The sequence below is a fragment of the Moschus berezovskii genome, chromosome 1, assembly GCF_049115385.1.
Source record: "Moschus berezovskii isolate FMDL1 chromosome 1, NW_MosBer_1.0, whole genome shotgun sequence".
Lineage (NCBI taxonomy): Eukaryota > Metazoa > Chordata > Mammalia > Artiodactyla > Moschidae > Moschus > Moschus berezovskii.
This window is the reverse complement of record NC_142460.1, coordinates 48,882,837-48,908,146: the sequence shown is the minus strand read 5'-3', so window position 1 is coordinate 48,908,146 and position 25,310 is coordinate 48,882,837. Positions and strand designations below refer to the sequence as shown.

Genomic DNA, 25,310 nt, shown 5'->3' with positions numbered 1-25,310 from the left:
GACCCAGGGATCAAACCCTTGTCTCCTGCATTGGCAGGCAAATTCTTTACCATTGAGCCACCTGGGAAGCCCAGTAACATAGAGATTGAAGTGCAAATAAATTTTAATACTCTGATTTCTTTCTTTCTACTTTTATATCTATGAATCTTGCTGTCCTAATTTGCTTTTACTTCATTTTGGATCAAAATTGAAACTGGTGGTGGCATTTCAGGGCGGATATAACCAACTCCAGATATAGGATGACACTGACACTGGCCCCCAAGTTGTACTCATCAGTACCCTCACTAGCAGCAGAAAATAAGATTGGGAATGCTTTCTAATGGGCAGAACACTGCTTAAAAGCAAGGAAAGACTGATGATGTAATGAAATGTGCTTCCTCTAACCAAGAACAAAAGTCAATGTATTAAGTTTTGTCTTTCTTTATAGAAAGCGAATACTATTATTCTCTGAAACACCTGTCCAGTTGTTTTATCATTAGAGAATTTTGAGCAGCATCCAGGTAATATAATTAAAATCATCATCAGAATAGCTTGAATGTGATTCCATCTGAAATAAAGGCTATCCAACACCAAAAATAAGAAAGGATTAAATATTTTAATTACTTTGAGAGGTACCTATAACCATTGCTCATTATTTTTTATTATTAATATTTGTAATGTACCAAGAAGTGGTGTGATAAATATTAGGGCATTATTGCTGTGAATCTCATAGGAATATCCTGAGAGAAGCTCAGGCAGAAATACATATTTAAGCAATTTTTTAAACTAGTGTGTTTACATTTAGAAATGACTCATCATATTCATTGTGTAAATACATAGTTAGACTAGTAAAACTCTTTAGAAAGCTATGAATTAAAGCCAAATGTAAGTATTGGAGTTAATCTTTTCTGCCTGCTTTAAGCGCCATTTTGAATGAGTGGGGTGAAATTGGACATTGTGTGTGTATAATGATGAAAAATGGTGGGCTACAATAAGGAATAATTCTTTTGATTTCCAGAGCATAATGGTCTATGAATTATGTTTAAAATTAATGAAAGAAAAGATAGAGAATGATTTGAATCTCATCAGCAGCTATTTTTCTCTTTCTCCGAGGCAGCAATGAGCCATTTTCTAAGGGATTTGAACTTCTGTAAGCAAGTCCCTCTAAGCTTCAAAAAGGTCTTAATTGGAAGCTGAACCTTTTTAATGATGATTTGTTTCGCTTGAAAGAACAAATAAATAAGCAGTTGGACTTCCTGGGAGATTTTCATTGTATGAAGACAATTTCTTTGCAAATCTAAACAAATTTTTAACATTTGGATGGACACGTACGTTCCAGCATATCCTTTTGCCATAAAAGATTCCTTCTTCCTTCAACTCTACAAAGAGCCATAGAAAGAGAGGCTATTTCCCAAAGAAGTCAACTTGGATTTTAAGAAAGAGAAAAGATGATTTGAAAAAAAATTCATCTACTCTAATTTCATCCTCAAAAACTAAATAAAGACAATTTCTTTCAATATGTTTATGTTAAATCTAGAACTATTGCTTTACACTATAGATTTAATTGTTTAGCCTTCTATTGGAACACACTTTCATTTCTTCTTTAGAGAAACATACTTTTTAAGAAGACAAATATCTCAATATTGATGGAAAACTATGTTATTAAAAGATTTAATTATATGGAAAGCAAAATTCTGCAACACATTTGAAAGGAGAAAGTTACTGCCTTGTAACTTGTTGATGTGTTGATGGAAATATTCAAATTCCAGCTGATAGTATCAGGAAGCTCAATTCTTGTACTCAAAGTTACATCCTCCATTCTCAATCCTACAGTTCACTTCAAGAACAAGCCAGTATAGCCAGTCTGCTCCCAAATTATCAGTAGTTTCCTCAATCTATCTTCATCTAAACTCAACTCCTTTAAGTCTTCATCTTAGTCCTCTATTTTCCTAGTCTTGTGTTTTCCAAAATGTAGTGCTGCTGCTGCTGCTGCTGCTAAGTCACTTCAGTCGTGTCCGACTCTGTGTGACCCCACAGACGGAAGCCCACCAGGCTCCCCAGTCCCTGGGATTCTCCAGGCAAGAACACTGGAGTGGGTTGCCATTGCGTTCTCCAATGTGTGAAAGTGAAAAGTGAAAGTGAAGTCGTTCAGTCGTGGATTATACAAAAGTCAATTTCAGTGATATATAATCTCTTGTTTGGTATTATTAGTTTTTTATTTCATAGTTACCTTCTATTTATGGTTTCTCTACTTATAGTAGGAATATAGTTGACTCTTGAACAATACAAGTTTGAACTGCACAGGTCCACTTACAAGTAGACTTCTTCAATAGTAAATACTACGGTACCACACAATCTATAGTTGGTTGAAACCCTGGATGAAAAAAATGCAGATACAGAACAACCCGTATTGATAGAATCATGGATTCAGAGGGTCAACTATAAACTACACTCACATTTTTTCCTTCAGGGAGGATTTTTGTCCGTAACCCTGGCATTGTTCAAGGGTCAACTGTACATAGCTTTTAAAGTAAATTTAAAAAGGATTAACTCAAACATTAATTAGAATAATATGACATATTAATGACACACATAGAATGCTACTCAAAAATATATGCTACTTGGCTTCTTACTCTTGACATTTGACACTGTAGACCCTTTTCTTCTAGAATTTTTTTTTCTTTTCATCCTAAGATTCCGACCAAGGTCAGTTCAGTTCAGTTCAGTCACTCAGTACGGTCTGACTGTTTGTGACCCCATGGACTGTAGCGCATCAGGCCTCCTTGTCCATCACCAAGTCCTGGAATTTGCTCAAACTCATGTACATTGATTCACTGATGCCATTCAACCATCTCATCCTCTGTTGTTCCCTTCTCCTCCCACCTTCAATCTTCCCCAGGGTCTTTCTAAATGAGTCAATTCTTCCCATTAGGTGGCCAAAGTATTGGAGTTTCAGCTTCAACATCAGTCCTTCCAATGAATACTCAGGACTAATTTCCTATAGGATTGACTGACTGAATCTCCTTGTAGTCCAAGGGACTCTCAAGAGTCTTCTCAAACACCACAGTTCACAAGCATCAATTCTTCAGCACTCAGCTTTCTTTATAGTACAACTCTCATATCCATACATGACTACTAGAAAAACCATAGCTTTGATTAGATGGACATTTGTTGACAAAGTGACACTCTGTCTAGGTTGGTCATAGCTTTTCTTCCAAGAAGCAAACATCTTTTAATTTCATGGCTGCAGTCACCATCTGCAGTGATCTTGGAGCCCCAAAAAATAAAGTCTGTCACTGTTTCCATTGTTTCCGCATGAAGTGATGGCACCAAATGCCATCATCTTAGTTTTCTGAATGATGAGTTTTAAGCCATCTTTTCCACTCTCCTCTTTCACTTTCATCAAGAGGCTCTTTAGTTCTTCTTTGCGTCCTGCCATAAGGGTGGTGTCATCTGCATATCTGAGGTTATCAATATTTCTCCCGGCAATCTTGATTCCACCTTGTACTTCATCCAGCCCAGCATTTTGCATGATGTACTCTGCATGCAAGTTAAATAAGCACAGTGACAAAAACAGCCTTGACGTACTCCTTTCCCGATTTGGAACCAGTCTGTTGTTCAGTGTCCAGTTCTAACTGTTGCTTCTTGACCTGCATACAGGTTTCTCAGGAGGCAGGTAAAGTGGTCTAGTATTCCTATCTCTTGAAGAATTTTCCACAGTTTGTTGTGATCCACACAGTCAAAGCTTTGGCATAATCAATAAAGCAGAAATAGATGTTTTTCTGGCACTCTCTTGCTTTTTTGATGATCCAAGGCATGTTGGCAATTATTTTCATTATACTTACCCTCTGCTGTTGCTGCTGCTAAGTCACTTCAGTCGTGTCTGACTGTGTGCGACCCCAACGGCAGCCCACCAGGCTCCCCCGTCCCTGGGATTCTCCAGGCAAGAACACTGGAGTGGGTTGCCATTTCCTTCTCCAATGCATGAAAGTGAAAAGTGAAAGTGAAGTTGCTTAGTCGTGTCCGACCCTTAGCAACCCCATGGACTGCAGCCTACCAGGCTCCTCTGTCCATGGGAGTTTTCAGGCAAGAATACTGGAGTGGGTTGCCATTGCCTTCTCCAATATTTACCCTCTAGGTGATTTTATTTGTTTGTTTGTATGTTTGTTTATTTATATTTTGCGGTTTTAACTACCATCTTTATGTAGATTGTCAAATCTGAATGTTACTGAAGTTGAAGGTCCAATACTTTGTCCACCTGATGTGAAGAGCCCACACTTTGGAAAAGATTCTGACGCTGGGAAAGATTGAAAGCAAAAGGAGAAAGAGGCAGCAGAGGATGAGATGGTTACATAGCATCACTGACTCAATGGACATGAATTTAAGCAAACTTCAGAAGATAGTGGAGGGCAGAGGACCCTGGTATGCTATAGTCCATAGGGATCACAAGGAGTCAGACAGTACTTAGAGACTGAACAACAGTAAATCTGCATTGTTCTCACTGTCCCTTCTCAAAACTGTGCATTTGATCTGGCTATTGAATTGTGATATGCTCATTACTGGCCACGTTACCTTCAGATTTTCTCTTCTGTAAGACAGACCCCAACACTGCCCTTGCAAAATATAATTGCTTCAGATTACTCTGTTTTTAACAGTGACTCCTGTGGAATAAAAAGTATGTTCTCTCATCTTTTAATAACATTTTTGACATCTCACCACTCTCAGCCTAGTCCATCTTTGTGACCTCATCCCCTAACTCCCAGCTCTTTGGCTCTGCCTTCTTCATTTCTGCCCCTGGTTCCATCTCTTTCTTTTTCTGTGATATTTGACTCTAGGTTGTTGCACATCACACAATCCCTTCTGTATACAGTCAAATTTATATTTGGTTGTATTTATTAAGTATGATGGAATATTAAATAATAAGTTTTGGTGCATCCATTCTGCTACAAAAGTTTTGGGCTTCCGCATTTATAAAAATTGGAATTTTCTTTTTTCCTTGGAAACATGGAGGATTATCTTAAGAATATAAAGATGAAAACTAACCTTATTGTGGAAATGTTTTATTTATAATCTCTGAATATTTGAAATTAGTAGAAAGTTGGCTTGTTATTGAACTCACTCATGGCTCTCAAAGCATATTGTATATAGTTATGAGATAATCTATTAAAATTTTAGTGAATCACCTGAGAATGCAAACAAATATTAGTAATTGTTTAACCAAAACATAGTTAGAAAGCTAAGCCTGTAATAGAACAACAAAATCAAAACCAGGCTGCTTATCATCCTGAGCAAAGTTCTGAGAACTTACCCTCATCTGTCTAAGTTGTTATTAAAATGAGACACCAAAACTAATATTTAACATTTCTTATGATCACTGAGGTATGTATGTAGTGGAAATATTACTTCCGGTGACCTTCACACTCTTGCTATTAATAAAATCTGATAATTATTTATATTGTTACTCACTATAGTGTTTGTTGTTGTTGCTGTTTAGGACTTCCTTGATGCCTCAGTTGTAAAGAATCTGCCTGCAGTGCAGGAGGCCTGGGTTTGACCCCTGGGCTGGGAAGATCCCCTGGAGGAGAGCAACACAACCCACTCCAGTATTCTTGCCTGGAGAATTCCATGGACAGAGGAGCCTGTCAGGCTACCGTCCATGGGGTCACAAAGGGTTGGACACAACTGAGTGACTAACACTTTCAAACTTTTCACCTTCATGGTGTTTTTTATGATGTTTTCTTATTTATATTATTAGTGAAGTGAAGTGAAATTCGCCCCGTCATGTCCGACTCTTTGCGACTCCATGGATTGTCGGCCCCCAGGCTCCTCAGCAGACAGTCCATGGAGTTTTTCAGGCAAGAGTACTGGAGTGGGTTGCCATTTCCTTCTCCAGGGGATCTTCCCAACCCAGGGATCGAACCCAGGTCTCCCGCATTGAGGGTGGACGCTTTACCATCTGAGCCACAGGGAAGCCTCACAAAAAATCCTGTGTTGTATGTGGAGCAACGTATAATTGTGGCCTTTTTTCCCCATAGATAATGCCTGAACACTGCTTACAAACAATAAAAATCACGCTTCTTAGGCCTTGTTAAAAATAATAATGTCTTAATAATTGATAGAAATTCCCTTGGCATTTGTGTTAGGTTCTGGAAACTAATAGAAACTAATGGGCACCTGGAGCAAGGTGACTGAGAGCAGAGTTGTTCATAAAATTATATAGAAATAATGCTTGAGAGGTTATAAGATGACAAAAAATGTATAAAATTTTCAGGCTGGATCAGAGATGAGGCAGATGACCATTTATAGGTGTAAATAACCTCAATCATAGATAATAGAAGAATAATTAAGAGGTGATAAGCTGTACTTGCTGCTGCTGCTAAGTCACTTCAGTCATGTTCTACCCCATAGATGGCAGCCCACCAAGCTCCCCTGTCCCTGGGATTCTCCAGGCAAGAACACTGTAGTGGGTTGCCATTTCCTTCTCCAAAGCTGTACTTATTATCTTTTTAATATAATTTCTTTAACCTCAAGTTTATATAATTTAATTTTTAATAATGGTTAGTTTAACAATCAGTTTGCAAACTTCCTGAAAATCTTAAAATTAGTTCTTGTGAACTGGTATAAGCCAGTATCTGCAAACTGCTAGATTAATGGATGATATGATCCCTTCAAATATTTGAGGAAACACCATAGAGAAGAGTAAGAATTTACTATTTTATTCCAGAGGGCATCACCAGGACTGGTTTATGAAAAACATAAAATGGCAGATTTATGATCCATTTTAAGACTAGACTTTTTAACAGTGAAATTTGCCAAAGTGATTGACTACTTTGAGCAATGAATTTTCATAGAAAGCATCCAAAGAGCTACTTTTTACTGACAATGTATAAGGACAGGCTGAATGACCTCAAAGAGTGATTTTACAGAAACCATCCAGAACTGCTCTGGTCAGAAAATGATGCCTTCCAACTCTAAGGTTTAAATGGTTATTTATAAGATTTTTGTTTGTATGGGTTCTTGATACATGATTTCAAATAAAATATGCCAAAATTCATTCATGACAAATTTCTTACTGAGCCCCTTGGATTCAGAGCTGCTTAAAAATGAACAGTAGAGAATAGAGTAAATTTCAATGTTTCTACTGTTGGCAAAAAGTTAGAAATATCAGGATTGGCTTAGATCCCATCAGTCTGATGTTCTCCACAGGTCTAAAGGGAAAGCTAGGAGAATAAATATTTTCCCTCATTTTCCTCATACTGTCTTCTAAAGAGCAGGGAAAGGAGAATCAGGAGAACCAAGAAGAAGAATATGCCCACTCTCCTCTCAGAGTCTGGCCCTGGCCCTGGCTTAAATATTCAGGATATTCAAGGTGAGAAAAAAAGACGTGATGCTAACTAGGGGAAGCTGTATATACAGATTTATCTATTTGCAGATATCTCTAAAATAGATGTCAGAAATGGGGAGGAAAAAAAGGTAAAATACATGGCTCTATCTAGGTTTTGATAGAAAATTGAGAGGCATCCATAAATGAAAATTAACTAAAAATAAATGTGTCATTTGAGTAATTTGAATATGCATATACTTTATCTCAAACTTCCTTGTGATTTCCAGAATATTTTAGTATCATTTAGAGATTCAGCTTTGAAAGGCTTGAGATAATAACTTAGAGATTCACACACAAAAAAAGAATCTGGGTACAATCGGGGTGAAGAGAAGCTATGGGTAATAGGCTGGTAACCATAAATAGCATAACATATAAAGGTTCGAGGACGATTTTCCATTCTTGATACATTTTGACATTTACCTTTCAATCAGATAGTCATAGTGTTTTAATATGTCAAATTATATAAATGTATGAAAAGAGATGAGGTATAAATATCATCATGAGGCTAGCTTATCACTCTCTTTTAACAACTTAAAAAAAATACCAAGTTCTAATCTGCTAGCCTTAAAGCAAATTTCTATTGAATCCAGATAAAGTAATCACTAGCATTAAAAATATATATTGTTAGTCAGGCTGCGATAGGATATGGGTAAGGAAGCCAGTATTTTAGGCCATACATTTTCATTTCTGCATAAGAGCTGTGCAGCCATTGACACCAAAGTATAGCAAAGGAGAGTGAATGAGTACCCCCAGCTCTTGGACTTCCAAAGAAGTCCAAGATCATTTTGAGGACTTATATCTAATTTTTTTAATCAGTGAAAAAAATTGTGATTTGTACTCTATTATACATCCATATTTATTACAATAAAGATAAAAATTAAAAATGTTTTTCTCTAATATTTTTAAGATTATTGGATATGGCATAAAGGTGGACCACGTGCACCCTCTAGCTTCACACAGACCCTGGCATAGCACTCTGTACCCCGAGGGTTAAGCAGACCCCAGTTTGAGAGGCAGAGACCTCCAGGATGACATGCCATCTCTTCTCTTATATATATGCATTAGCATAGGCACAGTATAGTTTATATGTGTTTTGGCATTTTCATAAACACTTTACTTACTTTAGCTGAATAGGTGGAGCTACCCACAGGTCATTGGATTGAAAGGGACATTGACGAGGCTACTTTGTTTGGTCTCTGACCTTCAAAGACAACCACATTTAAATTTTCAAAGACATGAGAACACAGTTTGTTATATAAACTGCAAAAAAGGGATCCCATAGTAAACTCAGAAATTCATCCCATTTTAGTACCAGGAAGTTCCTTCTTCAATACAAACAAGATGCATTTTAATGCTACATGTCTTCAGTTCAGTTCAGTTCAGTTGATCAGTCGTGACCGACTCTTTGCGACCCCATGAATCACAGCACGCCAGGCCTCCCTGTCCATCACCAACTCCCAGAGTTCACTCAAACTCATGTCCATCGAGTCAGTGATGCCATCCTGCCATCTCATTCTCTGTCGTCCCCATCTCCTCCTGCCCCCAATCCTTTCCAGCATCAGAGTCTTTTCCAGTGAGTCAACTCTTCGCATGAGGTGGCCAAAGTATTGGACTTTTAGCTTTAGCATAAGTCCTTCCAATGAACACCCAGGATTGATCTCCTTTATAATGGACTGGTTGGATCTCCTTGCAGTCCAAGGGACTCTCAAGAGTCTTTCCCAGCACCACAGTTCAAAAGCATCAATTCTTCGGTGATCAGCTTTCTTCACAGCCCAACTCTCACATCCATACATGACCACTGGAAAAACCATAGCCTTGACTAGACGGACCTTTGTTGGCAAAGTAACGTCTCTGCTTTTTAATATACTATCTAGGTTGGTCATAACTTTCCTTCCAAGGAGTAAGCGTCTTTTAATTTCATGGCTGCAATCAGCATCCACAGTGATTTTGGAGCCCAAAAAATAAAGTCTGACACTGTTTCCACTTTTTCCCCATCTATTTCCCATGAAGTGATGGGACCAGATGCCATGATCTTTGTTTTCTGAATGCTGAGCTTCAAGCCAACCTTTTCACTCTCCTCTTTCACTTTCATCAAGAGGCTTTTGAGTTCCTCTTCACTTTCTGCCATAAGGGTGGTGTCATCTGCATATCTGAGGTTAGTGATATTTCTCCCAGCAATCTTGATTCCAGCTTATGCTTCTTCCAGCCCAGCGTTCCTCATGATGTACTCTGAATATAAGTTAAATAAGAAGGCCATAAAAATACATTCAGGTAATTGAATTTAAAAGTAGCCACTTGCATTAAAGGCCATCAGTTGTATCCTTCATAATGGCAACAATTTTACTAGAATATCTCTAGAACATACATGGTATTGACAGTGAAATTAAAACATCAGTCTAATTTTTGGTTGTATTGAAGCTTAATATTTAACCTTAAATGTTCTTTTCGGTTGCCAGTTAAAATGAAGATTTTTATTTCACAAAAAGTAAAACAATTATTTAAACAAAAACTAAATATTGTGCTATGCCAATAGGTTAAATAGCAAAAAGGGTAAAGACAGGTTTATTCTTGTCAAGGGAAAAAGTAAAGAAAATCTACTCTGTGTTTGTGTCATCATTCAGAGTTGTTTTAATAAAGCTTTCTGTTTCTCATTTTTAAAAACTAAGGTTGTGATCATATACTAATTCCCAGCCCTACATACATCCTCTTTTAAAAAGACAAAATCTATGACTTTCTATTATCATTCAAAAGTAATAGTTGCCTGTCAGTAGCTTTCACCTGATGAGTCCCTTCTTTGAGTGTTCCAAATATTCTGAAAGGCTGGTATTACTATAACCATTTTATAAATGAGAAAACTGAAACTGAAGGGGTATATAAATTGTAGCCATCACAGAGCAAGTTAGTGGCCTTTGTGACTTCAATTAAGATTTATCCAATACTTATGCTGTTTCTCTAATAATCTCATATTTTTCAGGTATTACTAAAATAGATGTCACAAAAACATTAAAATTTTCACAAAGTTTCAGCTTAAGCTGTATTAATAAAATTCTAGTAAAAATTCCACAAAAAAGGCAAATAATATCTATCTGGTTATGTTTTAAATATAAAGCTGGGAAGTAGAGTTAGTGGTCTCTGAATTTGTGGACACATATATTTTCTATTTATTTTGCTTTTTGTTTATTTTTAAATATCTGATGTACAATGTATCACATTTTCTAAATTATTTTAAAATATTGTTTATAATGGATTAATTTTTAGAATCACATAGGAAAGGTCTTCAGAACACAAATTAGAAATGTACAAGTCCCAGATAAGTATCTACTGTTAACATCTAAATTTTTAACAGCTTACAATTGAAAAGCATCTCCAAGAGTAACATTTCCCAAAATGTGTCCCATGGACTACATTTCCAACAAGCGTGCCGGCTGGGAACAAGCATGCTGGCTGGGAATAAAATAAGTTTAGGAAGCATAATGATACATTATATCTTTTTGTAAAGTCACAAAACATACTAGCATTTTAAAGACTGAGAAAACTTTCACTGAAGAAGCATGTTTCCTGGTTTTCACTTGACATTTCTCAAATGGATGCAACCTTAGAAGCTTTTTTTTCCCTAGTAACATCTATTAACATTCATAAGAGAGAGTGTTGGACAATACAGTCTTATTTAGTCTTCAAACAAATCCTGTGAAAGGGATGACATCATCCGTACCTTTCTGGGACCCATCAAGGTCACCAAACTAATAACTAACAGAGGAAAGACTTGCACTCCGATCTTTAGGCCAAGTTCAGAAATTTTCTCTTTCCACTTGGCTACAGTTCTTTCTCATCGCCACCGGTAGTTTCATGCTCCATTTATTTTTAACCCATATGTCCCATGCTGAAGGAAATTGCTTGTGCTGCCACTTCATGCAGCACTTTAGGATTTTGTTCCAATTTTAAGAGAGAATCCTTGATAACAGAATTGCTGTGTTAAGTATTTGCTTAATGCTAAAGCAGAAAACCACTCATGAGTAACACAGGCAGTTAAATGGTACCATCTGGAGCAAAAGGCATCTGTAAGTATCCTTATTTAAGAACCAGTTTACAAATAATAACAGACCCCTGGAATTAAGCAGTTAGCTCCTTTGTCATATATAATAGCATTCAAAGGAATAACTTGCTTCATTGCTTTTAAATGTTCAGAAACAGAAATACTAGGATATTTTAGCTCTTTCCTTAGAAATGACAAGATGAGAATCTCTTAAACCAATAATACTGAGTAACAGATAATCCAGTTCCTGTTCTCCAGTTTCATAAACACAAACAAGAAATAAAGTTTCACATCTAGAAGAGGATGAGCAAAGAAATTAAACTTACCTAGTTTACAGCACAATAAAAAAAAGAACAGATGCATTTTGGGAATTAAAAAAAAGATGAATCAAAAGACTCACTTCATAACAAACAGAAATACTGTACAAATCAGACAAACTTTCTAGTTATTATTTGTTGCAAATTATGTTTCCAATTTTATACTTTGCTTGTCTGCATAGCATTCATCAAAATTAGATTATTATTATTTTGTACTCTGTATGGCATATCATGTGTGCTCAAGAAATATTTGTAGACTATATCGTTGTAGATGAAAAAAAAGATAGAGATAGACATAGGCTCAGAAATGAAAAGAATATAATCAAAGACTATTCCTTTATGGAAAGAAATGCAAAGCAATTCTCAGACCTAGAAAATCATAGCTCCTTAGGGCAATGTTTTCCTATCTTAAAATGGTAATATCTGTGATGTACACTGTACTCTAAGGTAAACAGAAAGATATTGCTTGAGACCAAAAAAGACCAGACAGGAGCCATAGATGGTGTTACGCTGGCAACTGGAGGACTTGCAAGGCCATACACAGACCTATGGGGATCAAACTCTCTGCCAACTCGGCCCCAGAGACTCAATTCTTCTCTTTCATTTGCATTCTACCAATTAATTGTATAGACCTCATTGAAAGCAGCTTTTTTTTTTTTTTTTTGGTGTGAATTTATTTGTTCATGTCCCTTAAGATAGTATTGAACAAGTATATTAACATAAAGAACCCCAGGCTTACTTGTAGAATCCTAGGAACACCTAAAATTACCCAGTATCTATTTTCATTCCAACATGTTTTTCTTTCCTCTGTAGACAAAAGCAACTTTTTAAAGACAATTAGATTTGAATATGTACAATACCATCATTAAAATATACTGAAATCACACACAAACATATAATTCATAAAAAAAATTCTCAAGGTCCTAAACACATCAGTATTGTTTACACATTTATATTTTTATTATCACACTTTTCCTTAGTGTAATGTACATCTCATATTCTGAGCTTAAATATTTTCCTCTCACACTCTTCTCCAAAGAAGACCACATCAGTGTCTCTGCGAGTTAAAGGAGGTGAGATAATGAGGAAAAGTGCTATGAAAATCCCAAACAATTATAGAAATGTAAATACTGTAGAGCAAATAAACAAACCACCCAGGAGGAATATAGGTAGAGAGAAAGAGAGAGAGATTTTATAGTTGTTGTTGAGTTGCTAAGTCATGTCCGACTCTTTGCAACCACATGGACTGTAGCCTGCCAGGCTCCTGTGCAAATGAGATTTTCCCTGCAAGAATACTGGATTATTGCCGTTTCCTTCTCCAGGGGATTCCCAACCCAGGTATCGAACCCGCATCTCGTGCTTTGGCAGGTAGATTCTTTACCACTGAGATACCTAGATATATAGAGAGAGATATGGATATTGAATATTAGATTGTTTCTGACTTATCATGAATAAATAATCTAAGTCTCTCTTTTTTCTCTTATTAGCTAATTTATTGAACTTAAAAATATTATGGTAAGTAGTCATTTAGTTAGAATTGCATTTTTATTTTAAGAAAAGCTGTTTGATAAGGTTCCTTAAGTATCTTCTCATAGATACTTTGTGTCTGTATACTGTATGTGTATTTGAGAGGATACTCACTCCACCAGTGCACCTTCAAATGGACAATGCTTTAGAATAGGTAACACAATCTAAATCCTAAATTTCCTTCTTAAATTCTTAGAGGAAAGAGTATTCTTTTCCACACATAGCTCCATTTTCCTTTTCCTCCCTGATTCCTTGGCCCCTTGCAAACCTCCATGTCCTATGGATGAATAGTATTAACGCCTTTTCAAGTCCTTTTTTTTTTAATTTAAATTTTCTATTTAGTAAAGATCGTGGTTAAAGTCTGGATAGGAGGTATAGAAAATCTTAGCTATGTCAATTCCATCTCTTCTCCCTAGGTTCTGCCCTATTGCTGGGATTTTGTGTGGTCCCACATAAATACAATTATTTAAATACAATTACTAGAATAAAGGGAACACAGAAGGAAGAGTTACGTCAGTTATAGTTCAAATTATAGTGGCAAAATAGTTTGGAACATCTAGCAACTCAGCTTTACCCAATTTCCTCTGTTCTGTTTCTGAAAATCTGTCCCATCAAATCTCTTGCCTAGTTTATAGGACCTGGGGGATATGAAGTGTGGACAGTTACTTTTGGAGCTAGAAAAGTGTGGGATTGGGAAAAATTCCCCAAAGCCTAGTTTCATCAAACTTCCTTCATGTTCAGTAGATGAGTAAATGCCCCTAGGTGGCTTCCATGATATTTATATATTGTGCTTTTTGCTTTTAACTTTTTCAGAGTGCTTTTACTTTTTTTTTTCATCTCATGGCTCCACATTTCTTTGGGTACCTGGAGTGATTGACTGTACCATATATTGTGCTTATCGTAGCTTACACAAAACTTCCTATTTTGGTAACATTTAAGATGTTCTTTGTAGGCTGTGACACATTTTGGCAATTTGGGCAAAGAAAAAGAAAGCATTCACTAATATAGTGTATTTGCAAATAGGTACAATAAGCTAGCTTTGCATAATGCTAGTAGGAATCAAAAGGTTTAATTTACAGAATGAATGACTGCATAATGCAGTCTTTAAATATAGAGAAAAAATAAGCCCTCTAAAAATGAAAGGCAACTTGGGCACTGTTTTTTTTTTTTTTTTCTTTTTTGCATAAATTCCTTAGAAGCTTTCATAAACTCATCTTTTTTCCTCAAGATAATTGTGTTTAAAAGAAACCTGGAAAAAGCTAAATAAATGATCTGTACAGGCTTAAATGGAAACAACTTATCCTGTTCATCATGGTGGGGATTGTAAACGCATGAATATGATTGACGCATTTATTATACTTGGAAGGATGATGTTAATGGGGTGACTTCCTGATGTTCATGCCATTTGCTTTTGTAGAACAATATATATGTTCAATTATTCAATGGTTATTTGTGGGAGTTGTTTGATTTTGAATCTGACATTTTTATTTCCAGCACTAATTCAAATTTTAGCATTAAGTTGTAAAATAGAGTTCTAAAGTTGTAATGTGAAAATAAACTTCATCTAAATAAAAATTATGTCATAACCAGTATCTGATTTCTCTAGTGAACATATAATTTCCACAGGAGCAGTGAAATATATAAATATTTACACATACACACACAAACATCTGCTTTTGAAGTCCATATGCAATTGTGTGAGTAGAGAGGGGATTATGTCAGATCATTTAGTTTCTAATCTATGTCTGGTTTAAACCAAGATTTAAATGAATTTGAGAAACCTGAACCTTTTCAATTTATATGATGAAGAGACATTTACATTAATTAATCACAACTATTTATATAACACTTATTATGTACCAGGCTCTTCACTAAGCATTTATGTGTAAAAGTTCATGTGATTATGTCAAGAAAAGAACGAGATGTATTTTATCATTGTTCTCACTGTACAGATGAGAAAACAAAGCACAGAATGACTAATGGATTCAAGGGTACATGGTAGTGTATGGATCATCTCCGTGGTAGGTAAAGGGGGACAGAGAGCTTATCTGTCTTACTTGCTCACTGTTGTTTCCTATCACCTAGACCTAGAACACTGCAATAAACAAAGTGGCCATTTAGCCTATTTTAGTAAATGAGTAAAACTCACCAGATTATCATTGATGCCTATTGTTGGACTGAAGATGTCAAATTTTTCGTTATGACCATGTTGGTTCTACTAGTGATAAAAATAGAAATAATCAATCCATTTTATAAATGTAAATACCTGGAACAACCAAACAAAAAAGAACAGAAGGATAATGATACATTGCAAAGGGGATGGCTTTGTCTAAGCACACTCATCTAAGCTTTCCTTTAAATCTAAAATTCTAGAATGTAGGGGGAACAAACTAAGATCAGATTCCCTTTTAGCTCGCTCTCTTCTTTCCCTTTTATCCTCCCTTGCCACCAGCCATACCTTTTTGGACTAAATATAACAACTTGTTTCAGCCTTTCTTGTTTTTGTTGTTGTTTTCCCTGAAAGTGGAAAGAAACAGAAATTCCAACTGTGTTCCATTTATTCAGACATCGAACACAAATAACTATTTCATCTTTATTCAAACTTCCGACATCCACACTTTACACTCATAATGAAACCAAACGTTTTATTGAGAAAACAGATGCAAGCAGACAAAATCACCTCATTTTTACAGATTCCCCAGTCTAACTGCCAGTGTCCCTGTGTATCTGGCCTGCTTTCTGTCTTTGCTCCCACTGAGGAATAGCCTCTCTTGTTGTCATCTTTATTCATCCCTCTTGTCTATTTAAAGGTAATTGTTCTGCAATTATCTCTTGGATCTCCTGCACCATTAATTTCTCCCTCACTCCAAAACCATTTCCATCAGCATACAAACAGGCTACATTGTACTCACTTTTAAAAATGAAAACTCCCTTGACCCTCTATCTGCTCCTCTGTCACAGCAAAATTTCTGGTTGAGTATAGCAGGAAGTCTCAACTCTTTTATTTCCCATTCTTATCTCACATAACAAACATAAATAAAATTTAGTAACTCCAATTGTACCTAGAAAAAAAATCCAAATTCCTTAATATGACCCACAATATTTTAAAGAACCTGACTCCTACTTACCTCTTCCCATTTCATCCTCCTCCAATCAAACACAGTATGCTTTGCACAGACTCATCTTTCTCTGTCCCTTGAAAAGTCAAGTTGTTTCCAACCTTAGGGCAATTACCTGCTGTTGCTTCTGCCTGGAGCACTTAAATTCATATCAAATAGCTAGTTACTTTTCATTCAAGTTATATCAAATACCATCTCTTTAGAGAGGCTTTCCTGAGCTGACTATGTGAGATGCTTGTATTACTTATCTTTAGCTAGGTGACAAATCACCCCCAAAATGTTGCAGTTTAAAATATCAATGACATGCAATTGCTTTACCACCATCTATGTATCTCACCATTTCTGTCAGGACTTCAGGAAGAGCTGGCTTGGGTGTTTTCACTCAGAATCTTGAAGTTGTAGTTGAGATATCAGCTGGGGCTACAGCTATCCAAAGGTTTGACTGAGGCTGGTGATCCACCTCCATGACAGCTCACCCACATGGCTAGCAAGCTGATATGGGTAAGCTGGTTTCTCTCCAGATGGATTTCTTCAAAGAACTCTTTGTGTATGTTACAGTGTGGAGATTGAGATTGATTTTCCACAGAACAGGCAGTCTAAGAGATCAAGGCAAAAACTTCAGTGCCTTTATAACCTGGCTTCAGAAGTAACACACCATATTCTCTTGATCTTACCAGCCAGCAATGATTAAATATGAGAGAGTTATACATAAGGATGTGAATACTGGAGGGCACTTTGGCGCTTACTTTGTTTTGTATTGTTGTTGTCTTTTTACTTAAATTTCACCACCCATTCTTCCATTTTGAATAAGGAATCTTTGCTATCTATTAAAGTTCAGTAGAGTAGCAGAATACAGTAGTGTTTTGATCAGCACTTGTTCTAATTTCTAGAATGCAGATGCTGACAGAATGAGAAAACAGAAAACATTTCTCAGGTTCCCTTGTAACTAAGCTTCAAGATATGAATTAAGTTTACCCAACCATCCAGTCATACTGTCATAAGTTCCTAGTTTAGAACTTAGTCACATGGAAAAATAGGCAGTATAAGATCTATATTACTGATCTGCCATTATTACTGGTAACATTTCTGGCAGAGCTGACTATTTTGGGGCAAGTAGTTATAAGAACAGTTTTTTGATTCAGGAAATTCCTGATTACAGAAGAGGCAACAGCTGTCTGGGTACTCCATTTCTACGGTATGGTTTTAGGAGTTGTCATAGCGTTCAGCGTTGAGTCTCTCTCTCTCTCTCTCTCTCTTTTTTTTCCCAGCATTCCCAGTGATTTAGGAGCTACCATTATCTTTTAATAAATTACTTTCTGCTTTTCTTACCTAGAGTTCTGTCATCTGTAACTAAAAACCCTAATCATTACAAGTTACATTAGCTGCGTCAGCCAAAATAATACCTAGGCAGTCTCTGGTGTGTGTGTGTCTATGTGTGTCTGTGTGTGCACATGCATGCCTTACACATAAATGTCTGCATCATAGCAGCTCTCTCATCTGTGAAAAGCAGTCCCTGCAGGAACTTTCAATCTCTCCTTTCTTCTCTGTTGTGGGTTTCAGATTTTCTCTTGATTTCCTTCTTGGCTCCACTCAACTTATACTTGCTATTACTGTCTCCCATGCCCAAGTTCACCCAACAATAGGAAAGTTAGCGGTTGCAAAGAAGACACAATTAACAACTGTTTTCATTCAACACCTCCCACTCTCTCATTAGAAAGTTCTAATATTCTTATCAGAAAAGGGGTAAGTTCCCAAATTCAGATATTTGTGTCACTTTCCTATCGTTTTTTTTTTTCTTCACCTCAAGGTCTTAGATCTTTTACACTGCTGTAATAAAATATTTAAGGAGATATTCGTCAAAATTGTTCTGAAATTTAAATTCATCTAACTTCAGTACTCAGAAATTCATTAATGCTCATATTTTCCATAGATTCAAAGAGAGAAAAATAGTTTTAAAATTTGGATCTCTATGGGTTTTCAGGGAGAAGTACAAGCAGAAAACAAAGTATAAATAGCATAGCAGGAAAATTTTTTACTTAACTCCACTTCCTACTTACTTGTATTTATTCGCTATTAAGGGCTGTAGAAAAATTTCAAAAGTCCCATGTGCTTGAGTAACACACATGATCTTGGGACTGTGTGAAAAAGTTAAACAGTACATGCATGAAATTATTTAACAAGCTACATAGGAAATGCCATAGCCTCCTTATTTCTGCCCAGTGGAGCAGTTGCTTTCAGTTTAGATTCTTCCCAACAAAGAGACCTTAAAATCCTATGCCTCTGGCCACAACATGCATTAGAAAAGCAGACAAAGATTTCAGGGAATGGAATGACAGAGAATTGTAGAAACGCACAATTCCAGTCAGCATTTGGCAGAGCATAACGGATAACAGTAAAACTTCCCGTAGTATTCAATTGATAAAGACTCAGTACTTAAAGACTGCTTTGAAGACGTATGTAATAAAATACCAGTGAAATGGGGTGCCTGGAATGCCTGGTGAGGCAGGGCTTTAATTTGTTTTACGGAGCAGAGTACCAGCTGCTTCTTTGTTTAGAAAGAGGTAAAAAAGTCATCTTAAAGCCATTCTTCTCTACTCTATGCCGTTATGCAAATGTAAGACGTAAAGTCATTCCTCACTGAACAAATCTTCTGTTAGACTTAGCAGGGCTGCACCTAACTCTTGGTAATCAGAGCCTCAGAAGTGGGTGCACCAATTTGCATAAGGAACTCTTGGTGAATGAAGGAGGCAAAATCTCAACCACTTTTTCCCGATTTCAAAATTAAGGAAAACTGTTCAATGAAGAGAAGTAGCCTTGACTAAATTTGCTGACATTTCAGAGACTCAAAGAGGAATTCACTGGGAATCAGCAGGGAGAGACTATAGGATTGACCTGGGCTCAGTGGGATTTCTTAAGGAGGGAAGGCTACAAGTATCCTGGTCTATGATTCTAGGAAGAGTAACAGAAAGCTATAAACTTGGGGCTCAAATACAGAGCACCAATATGGTTTGCAAAAAGATCTGAACCCTCTAATGCACCTTCACTAGAAAAAAAAGAGCACTCAATAGTGACTCTATGGTGATAAAAATGCAGTGAACTTATTGGACTCTCCTGATACTCGCTCTTTTCACCTGGCTTTCAGAAGCAAGACTGTCTTGTGGGCCATGGCAAAACCTTGCAAGACTAGTATCTTCCTGATCTAGTTTGTATTTGTGTACAGACTTCTCGGGATTATAGTATTGAAATATGGTGGTATGAGATGATGCTAGTGACATAGTAAGAAACAGAAGCCAGAATTCAAATCTAGGAGAAATACCAAAGAGAATTTTTTCCAGTCATACAAAGTAATTATTTCAGAGTTTTAGGGTGTAGTTATTAGCATTTACGTAGTTGGGCTTCCCTGGTGGCTCAGATGGTAAAGCATCTGCCCGCAGTGCAGGAGACCTGGGTTCGATCCCTGGGTTAAAAAGATCCCCTGGAAAAGGAAATGCAACCCACTCCAGTACTCTTGCCTAGAAAATCCCATAGATGGAGGAGCCTGATAGGCTACAATCCATGGGATCACAAAGACTGGGACATGATTGAGCAGTCACATATGCATTGCCAATCACAAGAATTAATTTACCCCTACCCCTCCCAAATATTCCAGTATCAGTCCAGCAGAGATCTTGACATATCTCAAGTGTTCAGGGTGGTAACGGGCCTCAGATATCTGTCATTCAACAAAACTTCCCACATCATCATTCACTTTCTAGTTTTCTGAGAAGACTCATGAAAAGTCTCTCTTCTCTTCAGTTTGTCTGTCTTTCCCCTGCACAAGTTTAGGCTTAAAGAGCTCAGGGAAAAGTGGAAGTGGGAGTTGCCTTTTGGGGTCCTAACCACCACTTTAGCTCTTGGCCCTGTCCATTGAGGTGGTCAAGGACTCCACAGTATAAGAAGTTCAGAACTGGGGACTCAAAATTTGGTAGCATTCTTGGGTTTTAGGAAGAAGTGAGCTAGAAGAGCTCACATCTTTCAACTTTACTAGTGAGAACAAAGCACAGATTAATTTAATATCAATAGAGTGTTTTGCCACTTCATTTCAAGTTAAATATACATACCTCCAACAGCTATTTTTATATATAGATACCTTAAGTAGTGGCCAATATCTCTCACTGTTCAGAATAAACAAAACTAGGTAAGCCATGGTATTTATTACATAACGTTGTTGGTTCTGCCTCACGGTGGCACAAATTATGAATGCTTCAGAGAAAAGAGGGGAAAAAATTATTTATTAGAAACAGTAGGACAGTGATACAGAAATAGAAACAGACAGGTAAACTCCTTAAACTAGGGGGTAAAGTGGAAAGAAAACAGTTAACTCTCCCCCTTCCAAGTTTCTATCCTGCTCCTGTATCACTCTCTAGCCTTTGACCTCTATGAGACTGACTCCCAGGCAACAGGTATTATACCATTGCCTTTTGGGATATAGGTTAATAACTATCCCACTGCCCAGTCCATAAGGGGAGGAAATTCCTCAGTTTTACTGCTATTGGGGTGATGATTTTCTGTTTTCCCAAGCTGAATCTCTGAATTTCATTTTTTCTTCCTGAATTCATTTCTGTCCCAAAGGAAACATCGTTTTTCAAGGTGATTCAATTCTACTTGACTGTACAGATTTTGTAGCATTATTGGATTAAATCGGCCTTATGGGTTTACCTTGGGAACCCAGCCACCATTTATAACATTTTCTATGGGGGAAATGCATTTCAAGCTCTAAACTACCAGATGTACAAACAGCTCATTAGTAAACCAGTAATGTCCTTTCTTTTCTGTGCCTTGCCTTTGCCCGTGAGAGAAACAACCACACTGGTATGAACTACCTTTTTTAACTAACTTCTTTTATCAGTTGGAATGCTTTTGTCTGTAAGTGATAGAAGACACTGCTAAGTGGGGCTTAAACAATAAGGACACTTATTATGACATTCAGCAAGAAGTCCAGAGAGAAGCAGATCTAAGAACTGGCTCAGCAGCCTAACAATGCCTTAAAGTAACTAGCTCTTTCTAACCTTCAGCTTTGCCATGCTCTACATGTCATCAATCTCCCTCATCCCCAGTCCCTAGGCAGCAGCAACTCTATGCATTAAATCCTCATAACTACATCCAAAGACTGGAAAGGAAAGGAGACTGAGGTGTTTTTCTCCTCATATATAGTTCTTTCATCAAAAAGAAACTTTTCCCAGAAGCCTTGCAATAGACCTTCTTTCAGGTCCTATTGGCCAAAACCGAGTTAAATCCAAATGAAACCCTGGTGAAAGAGATTGAGATTATGCCCTATATGCTTCATGTTTTCTACATGGAGTGGGGCTCATCTTCCCTGAGCACATTTTTTCCCAAACTTGAACAAAATGAGGGTTTAATTAGGAAGGAGAAGAGATGACTGGTTATTGGTAGGTAACCTGCATGTCACACTGTAATTTTACTCCTTTTTATGTTCTTTTGCTTGAGAGGTTTACTCTAGACCGGTAACATATGGCACCAGCCTACAAAGATGAGACTTTAATGGGATACAAAGCACATTAACAAAATGTGTGCTAAATTGCAATGCTATGGTTGTGCTGCAAACTCGATGTTGTGAAATTATATTCCTGATTAGACAGTATAAATAGTGCAATGCCAGTTTGAATGTTAGAGTGATTCATTGAGCTTAAAGACATAAAGCATGGAAAGCTCCCTAGTGCTAACTATGCTCACTTTTCACTGACCTATGTCCAATGAGTCAAAATTTAAACTATGTGAAATTCACATCTAAACAAGAGTGTTGTTAATATGGCACTTACTACACAAAGAACTCTTGGCAGCTTTTCAATGATTAGTGACACAGAAAATCTTTGTCCAGGGACTATTAGCAGTAGTTTTCTCAAAGCAATACCCCTTGAATTAGAATCACATATATAACCAACAACACAATCACCAGATACCCTTCTCCAGTAAAACTCTCAGATGTTTTGTTTAATATAGATCATTACTCTGTAAAGATCATACTCCTTATCACAAGACAGTGCAAAGATAATTCATATATTATAAAGCACAGCTTAAGCCATCCTCTTTGTCTTAAAAAGGTATTACAGCTTCTACCATAGGCCCCAAAGAGAGGAAAACTGGGTTCCAATACCCACTCAACTCCAGGAAAGTAATCTGACATACACTGAGCTGCAGAAAGACTTGATATTACCCATGTCTAAAATAAAGGTACAACACTTAAATACACAGAACTAAAAGTCAGGGGTCTTCTAGAATTTTTCCTAAGAATACAATGTGGACCACAGAAGACAGGATAATTCTTCCAAAACTGTGTCACTGCTTGGAACTTTTGACCAGGTCTGGGTCTGAGAGAGGATATACCTTCTGTATGCTTCTCTCCCCTAACTTTGAAACATGCAGTAATGAAAGCCCTGTGCCATTATGACTATCTTTGACTCACCTCTCTTCTTTTGGGGCTTCAAGATGAGTGAAGAATGGATTCCCATAATTATTTATTGAATTTCAAAAATTTCTTCTCCCAAACTTCAGTTGGGAAGTGAAAATAAAAGGATTGTCAAAAAAGCTAGTCTTTTCATTTCATCTGATCTTAGTGTGTGCCTGAAAGTGAAGAAAGCAATTCTTAAAGAACATATAACATAACTTTTCTTTATGCACAAAACAAAAGGAAGAGGAAAAGATAATAAAGAGAAGGACACACTTAAATACACACTTAAGGACACACTTAAATGGGAGAGAAATATTTTTAAACTGCAGTGAAAACTGTCATAGAAATTTCAGTCACTGATAGTTAATGCAATTTTAAAATTAGAAATAAAAAAGGTGAGGTAACCAAAAGCTGTACATCATCTAAATTTTAATCCTTAATGGCTATATTGTTTGCAATGAACATAACACTTCAGTGTCCTGTCAAATTTGAATTATGATCTTTATCAATTTATCAACATTTATTATTGGTGCTTCAGCACTAGGCTTGGCTCTGAGTTAAGAAATATAAGGAGCATGTAAAAAAGAAAGTCTGCTTCAAGGAGTTTATACCATAGTTTGAGGGACTATTATACTTGAAATAATACAGCATAATATAGGTACTATAGATATTAAATGCTAAATTTATATGCAATCTAAAATGTGACACATATTCATGTATTTCTAATATTTTATTTCTCGTCTGCTTTTCTCTTTTTGTACATTCAGTTCCTCTCCATTAACTTGGCTATTGATCTTTTTAATGTAGGTGAAGCACCAGGCCTAATGTACTGTAGATTCTGTCTGAAACTTGTGTTTGTGACATTCTCTGTCTGTCTTTAAAAATAAAACTAAGCTGAGGTATTCCTAACTTTTTAGAACATGAATAACTTCTGATTGCTTAGAAATTGTTTGGAGTTACTTCTCAGGAAAGAACAGACGTTTGTAAAGCTGAAGAACTAATTGGGCTTTGCACAGTTCTGTCAAACATGGGAAAGCTTCTGTCTACCCAGACACCTGGCAGAAAATAACAAAAGGTTTTTCACTGACATGCAAAGCAAGAGTTCATTGAATTTTTCAAAATTCTATTTTCAACACTATGTTCATTAGTTGAGCTTATCTTTCTTGTCCCTAATTATGTTGTTTTAGATGCTGAAAGCTTTACTTTTTAAAACCATGTGTAACCAATTACAAAATTAATAAATATCTATACTTAATTGGAGGATGGATAGAGGTAACATTATGATCCTGAAAAAAATCTCAACTAAGTAACTATGATGTTCAAATATTTTTTAAAAAACTATATATGCTTTAAAAAGTGAAGCATCTAGTTATAATTGTTTCTTTTTCCTTTCAAGAATTAACCAACTAAATACAGCTTTTATTAAATCAGTTCTACATTCTACCAAATGTGGAAATCTTATCTGTTTAATTAGTAAATTAAACACTTTACTAATTGTTTAATTAGCAAATTAGTATATTAATTTATTAATGTAAATTATAGTAATTTCATTATTACAGATCATTTTCAAAATATTTTCTTCCTGAAACTGAGAAATTTGAATTGGAGATGCATAACAAAATATCTACGTGCTGAGTCTTTTATGTATTGATAGACAAATGTGTAAAAAATAGTTTTAGTCTCATTGAAAAGGAATTGTCTTAATAGCCCTATTTCTTCCCATCGTATTGTGAAATAATATTTTAATTGTTCTACAATTGCTATAAATAAAAGGAAATTGCCTTTCTAAAAAAGTAGGCCAATGAAATAGGCCAACTTGTTTATGAAGCAAAGTATTTTCATCCACTTGCTCATAGTTCTTGGCTTTTGACAAGATGTCTCTGACATCTGAAATGGAAATATTCACTCTATAATTATACAACTTTATATATTTTTTCATATATATTCATGCTAAAAAATTTTAGATGAGCTTATTTGAATAATGCAGGCCATCCATTAAAACTGAGGAATTTATTCAACTGCATTTATGATTCATAAGTATATCCTCATATGACTTTGGAACTTTTTCTTACCAAACATTTTGTACATTGTTTTAAGGTTACAAAACTTTTTTGTATATTATCACCTTTTGGCCACTTATTCTAAGCCAATTCCTGAACTCGTCGTCATTCAGTCGTTCATCCATGTCCAACTCTTTGCGACTCTATGGACTGCAGCACGCCAGGCTTCCCTGTCCTTCAACCATCTTCCTGAGCTTGCCCAGACTCATGTCCATTGATTTGGTAGGGAATCCATGCTCTGCATCATGGTCTGTAGCAACTAAATTATAAAGAGATGACAATGTGCACCTGATCAATGATCTAAAGAGATATATATACATGTGTGAGTTTGTGACCCCATGGACTGTAGCCCACCAGACTCCTCTCTCCATGGAATTTTCCAGGCAAGAATACTGGAGTTGAGTGCCATTTCCTTCTCCAGGGGATCTTCCCAACCTAGACAT

At 36.4% G+C, this 25,310-nt stretch overlaps 1 long non-coding RNA gene across 11 annotated transcripts in view; it reads right to left on the bottom strand.

Annotated features, from left to right (window-relative positions):
• Positions 1-5,373: 5,373 nt before the first annotated feature.
• The window catches only part of LOC129547227 (uncharacterized), a 44,793-nt gene continuing 24,856 nt past the window's right edge, over positions 5,374-25,310 (bottom strand). For 7 of the 11 annotated variants that reach the window (XR_016037409.1, XR_008684170.2, XR_008684141.2 and 4 more), the window contains 4 exons: positions 24,933-25,126; positions 22,823-22,980; positions 15,390-16,955; positions 5,374-9,592 (listed from right to left, as the gene is read on the bottom strand). This is a non-coding gene — a long non-coding RNA (uncharacterized LOC129547227). Of the gene's footprint in view, positions 9,593-10,714; positions 13,106-15,389; positions 16,956-22,822; positions 22,981-24,932; positions 25,127-25,310 lie in introns of all 11 variants that reach the window. The other 4 variants (XR_008684336.2, XR_008684613.2, XR_016037413.1 and 1 more) reach the window with 4 other exon arrangements.